Source organism: Salmo trutta, unplaced genomic scaffold (genome assembly GCF_901001165.1).
Source record: "Salmo trutta unplaced genomic scaffold, fSalTru1.1, whole genome shotgun sequence".
NCBI lineage: Eukaryota > Metazoa > Chordata > Actinopteri > Salmoniformes > Salmonidae > Salmo > Salmo trutta.
Genome location: NW_021823154.1, coordinates 983748 through 989106, shown reverse-complemented (window position 1 = coordinate 989106; position 5359 = coordinate 983748). Strand labels below are relative to the sequence as shown.

Genomic DNA, 5359 nt, shown 5'->3' with positions numbered 1-5359 from the left:
GAACAGAGATGTTCTCTGTTTAGTGAGTCCTCCAGATCAGAGGCAGTAGGGTTGACCGGGGATGTTCTCTGTTTAGTGAGTCCTCCAGATCAGAGGCAGTAGGGTTGACCAGGGATGTTCTCTGTTTAGTGAGTCCTCCAGATCAGAGGCAGTAGGGATGACCAGGGATGTTCTCTGTTTAGTGAGTCCTCCAGATCAGAGGCAGTAGGGATGACCAGGGATGTTCTCTGTTTAGTGAGTCCTCCAGATCAGAGGCAGTAGGGACGACCGGGGATGTTCTCTGTTTAGTGAGTCCTCCAGATCAGAGGCAGTAGGGACGACCGGGGATGTTCTCTGTTTAGTGACTCCTCCAGATCAAAGGCAGTAGGGATGATGTCGTGGAAAATTGTCTTAAGAATATAATACTCTTGCAAGAACTTTGTGAATTCAATACCCTAACCCTAACCCTAACCCTAACCCTAACCTGTGAATTCAATATAGACTTTAATACAGAGTAGCAAAGCCGAGCCGGTCCATGGAACAACTGCCTTTCCTGAGCATCGGCTCTGCTTTTATACACATACAGTATGGGAGTACGTTCCATATGTAAAAGTTACTTCCCTCAGTCCTTCTGTCACCATTACCTTTCATCCCTAGTTCTTTGCTTGTTCACGCCCAATAACGCCCTTCTCTGATTCCTTTCAGCCCAACCTCACATTCAATTCGCGCATATATGTACAAAATGTATTACAGCAGATTTCGTGCGTTTTTTGTGTGGTTCAAATCGTGCGAAAAGACATGAATTTAACCAGTAGGCGACACACAAGCATTTGCAACAACCATAGACGCGATAGCCTGTATTTCATCATTTATTTATTTTACGTTATGAATATATAGATTATTTTGTATTTTTTTTTAATCCTGTCAGGTCGCGTCAATTCGAATCTGGTATCAGAACATAATAATCAGCACATAGTAACTTCTGATTTCTTTGTACTTTAATTAATGCAAACACTTGAATGGTAAATATGTGGCTCGTATATACGGGCTCCCTGTAACACCACGCAGGGCAGACAGAGAACTGGTATGACATCACAAGTTCTTCCTTAAATACTGGACAGACTTAGTTCCCTCTCCCTGAGGGCCTGTCATAGTAGAGGCTAGAATATAGTTTAGACTTATTCCAGCCTATCGTTGGCGTGCAGGTTGGTCCCAACCTCTAGACGCACTCCTGTTTCCTGGTGTAGCTGTTGTCTCTGGCGGATGTCTCATCTTGTGACTGCACAATGCACAGTTCTCTAAAACCCTTAACACCCCCCCTGCATATACATTTCACCCATATCCTGTTATTGCTGTTGTTTAGCAAAAAGCTCTTGCAAAACCCTGTTTTAAAGCATCAGCATTCTGTCCACATGACCCACCAGCACATGAGCCACTTCCTCTAACATATAGCAGTACTCAATTATAGTTTATATACTTAATATTATAGCATAGCTGCTCTGTTATTTTATATAGGTTATGCTAACAAATAGTTGGTCAAACACTAACAATCCCCCTTTTCACACCTGATAGGTGTGAATACATAAGTTCTTAAAATTTCAGGGAAATTTTGAGATTCCCCCTTTTGACACACTCAACACAATTGTAAATGTTCGATTTAATGATTAAATGATTAGTTTAAAAAACCCTCAAGTCCTTCCGGCTACACCTCACCTGTACTAGGTTGACTACCAGCCACCCAGTGGCTACACCTCACCTGTACTAGGTTGACTACCAGCCACCCAGGAACTTCAAACCTTCACATCAGGAAAGACAAATAGTACACAGAATATATTCAGAACATATTATTCAACACGTATAAAAAGAAGACCTTCTTGCAACAGTGGCTACACCTAACATGTGTGGGACAGACTCTTTGTCCCAGAACTTAAAACCTCCACATCCACCTGCCGCTACATTCAACACATATAAGAACATTTTGGATAAGCTTTATTCAACCACTTCCTTAACAGCAAACCAAGGATCATTGCCCAGAGCTGGATTCAGTGTCCTCTGGGGTCACTTCCATCAAAGGCATCATTCCGGTTGCCCATCTGCTCCGTTATCAATCTCTCCAGAACCCTGGAAATGAGACCTCTCGCACACGGGACCAAACAACAACCACACATCACAAACAAACTCATACAGGTGAAAGCAGCCCATAACAACACTTTTCCATTTCCCAAACATGAGCTGTGTTATCAGGAATGTACGTACAGTAATGAACCTAATCATTCTACCTACACCATCCTCTTCTGCCAATAACGTATCGAGAGTCAGTCTATTTTACCAGGTCATGAGGGAGGTGGCGGATAATTGGTCAGAGAACCTCTTTACTGCATCCCCGTTTTCATTCATGAATCTCTGTTGATTATAAAAGATGTCATTAATTCAATCCACATTTTTATTTATTGTCAACCACCAAAATAATCTAGTGGTAAAGCCTTCACATATTTGATTCATAGCTTTGTATTCATCTGGAACTTCCCTGTGGATGCCAATAGCATCCATCTAGACAAAGCTACTCCCATCCTGGTCAAAACTCCTCCTGTGCCTCCTTTAGCCTCCTATAACTGGCCTCTGATGACTAATTTGACTTGGTTGGACCTATAACCCCGGGGCGCAAGCTCCTAACCACCCTTCGTGGTAATTTCTGTTGTATGCGTCCTTTGCTGGTACTAGCCCACCCTACATCAGTTATAGGTGCTGTGAGGTTAAACATGTTCTATTCATCTTTCAAACCTAAGTCAGTCACATTAACTATTACCTTTCAGTCATTAAAATCATCCAAGTTCTCGGTGCCATTCTTGTATCTATAACACTCATCAGGAGTTAAGGTGAACTGAGGTGGGTTGGCCGAGTACTTCAATCTGACCCACCCAGTCCCTGTAAAGTTGTCTGCTTCCCCAGGAAGTTGTTTAATGTTTACCTTAAATCCTACATCTTGATCTTCTTTGACTCCTTATTCTGTAAGTTACTCATCATTGTATTATATAGTTTATCTTTTACTTCTTCTCAATGACAACGGTATCGTTTGATTAGTACCAGAAGGTGGTGGATCTGAATGTATCAGAAAGATTAGACTATGATGCAGCTCAGAGTCTCTACTCTTCCCAAAAACCGCCAACCCTCTCCTGCCCTTAGTCGTTCTGCTAGGTACCACCCCATACTCACACCTCTAGGAGCACACACAGTGATGAACGGTCGGGATAGGGAATCTTCGTTAAGGAGGTAACCCCCGGACCCTGTTGGTACTCGGTTCTTCTCCTAACTCTGTGTTTGATCAGCAGTGCTCATATGTGTACATACCTTCTTGCAGTGGATAACGTGGACCCAAGTGACTCTCTTAGCTTTTCTAATGGCAAAGGCAGTGGTTTAACAGAACCTGGTATGGGCCTTCCCAACGGGGCTGCTTCCAGTCTTTTCTCCTCAGAGACTGGATCCACACCCAGTCTCCTGGTTGTACTGAGTGAATCACCTTCTCCTGTAATTCACCTGTTGGACACAAAATCTTGGACATACGGGTTTGGTTAACAAACAGTCTTCTCATGTGCTCTGCTAGTATATCTTCAACTTCTATGTCTACCTGTTCTGGTATCTCTAACTCTGGCATTCTATAGGCTCTACCTGATTAGCTAAACTGTCATCCATCATTTAAAGAGATAGATCCCAGTAAACCAACTCCAGGGATAATATCTTGACCTCATTGTTTTTTTTACCATAATCATGTCCACCAAGTAAGTTGGGAACGCTTCTACCCATTTTACTTATCTGTTATTGTTAAACACCACTTCTTCCCCTCAATCCGGAATAGTTCAATATGTCCGTTTCCAAACGTTGGAATGGATATTCTACAAAAAAACATTTTTTTGTTTAAGTAATATGTTCTTGTTTAAGTAATTATCCTAACCTGTTCTATCGCCTGCTCTACCATACTCCCCCTATTTATACATGGCTCAAGCCATGTATCAATTTTGCTGCATATCTAGACAGTGTCTTTGGTAAGGTTAGTAAATTATCCTTATGTCCGCCCTTCTCTTGTAGGATTGCCCCCTTTCATTTTCCACATGTCCAATTCTCCCTGGGGCATTCATCCTTAGCTACCCTGTAACAATTCTCTGTCAAGTGTCTTATCTGCTTTAAGATTTAACAACTACTTTCAACAAAATTATCATATCTTTTCCTAGCGAATTTTACCAAACATAACTTAAAATCAAAACTAAAATACATGCCTATGGAGCCGATAGTCTCTCCGTGAATTAATATCCTAAAGTTAAGCGATCCAAACTAAATTCTCTTCCTATCTTCTATTCTTATTATGTATTTTCTGTCTGTCCCAGTATTATTTCTGTCCTCACCTGTTTATAATTTAACTATGCTGGTCTCCACTCACTAACTGTTATCTAATTATTCTGGGCCCCTTTAATCTTCTCTCCCTTGCTTATGCTCTCCTCCTGCTACTTCCAACCCATCAAGGTCTCAGCAGGGGAGGACTTCTCCGTCTGCTGTCTTATTCCATAGCTCCTTAAATTTATCTCGATACCCTCAATGATCCTGGATTACCTACTGATGTCATATACTCCTGTCCTGTTGACCTAAGTCTACCATTATTAAACTTATTCAACAACAAAATATAATATTACTATTATATTAATTCCACAGCCTTGTTGTGTTAAATCTCTTCCACTGAATACAACCACAGCTGACTTCCTAAGGGAAAATAAACTTATCTAGATAATGTAAAAAGTACCCCTAATTATCAAACGATATTCACATAACATAATCAGGTCAAAATGACTAATCTGAACTACTCCACAAAGAAATCTTATTGTACAGGGTATCGTCATTCTGTCTTCTCATTGGTTCAAATTATCAATTGTGTCTAAGAACTTTAACTCCATCGTAATTATCAGTTCTACAAATTTCCTTAAAGTCAGTATCACAAATGACCTTAAATTCACCATCCAAATGGCTTTTCATTGCGGCTGATCAGACCACAAAAGGAAAAGTCACCGTATTTCTTACTACATTAGACAAATAAAGGCTAAGAACTTTATCTACATTTTGTATCCCAGTTTCCCAGAACATTCCCTATCAAAAGAATTTCACGTGCTTAATTAAAACTCAGAAACCAAAACTTCCAAAATGCCATGTGTGTATACCCCTTTAAGATATCCTGTCCCTAGGATTTTTTCCAAAGACAGCTAAGCGCTCCATTTTCCATAAAATACCCACTTGGTCAGCGTTTCCTCATACTACACCGATTCAAAAACCCAAAAGTTCACTTCAAACAAAACCTAATAATAACTCCCCTGTACTTCCTCAAATCATTAATCATTTG

General features: G+C 40.7%; 1 long non-coding RNA gene across 1 annotated transcript; it reads right to left on the bottom strand.

The window, feature by feature from the left end:
* Positions 1 to 1313: 1313 nt before the first annotated feature.
* Positions 1314 to 2097, bottom strand: LOC115189446 (uncharacterized). The gene is made up of 2 exons (XR_003876906.1): positions 1736 to 2097; positions 1314 to 1692 (listed from the first exon to the last, which is right to left on the bottom strand). It is a non-coding gene; the product is annotated as an uncharacterized LOC115189446 (long non-coding RNA).
* Positions 2098 to 5359: the final 3262 nt, after the last annotated feature.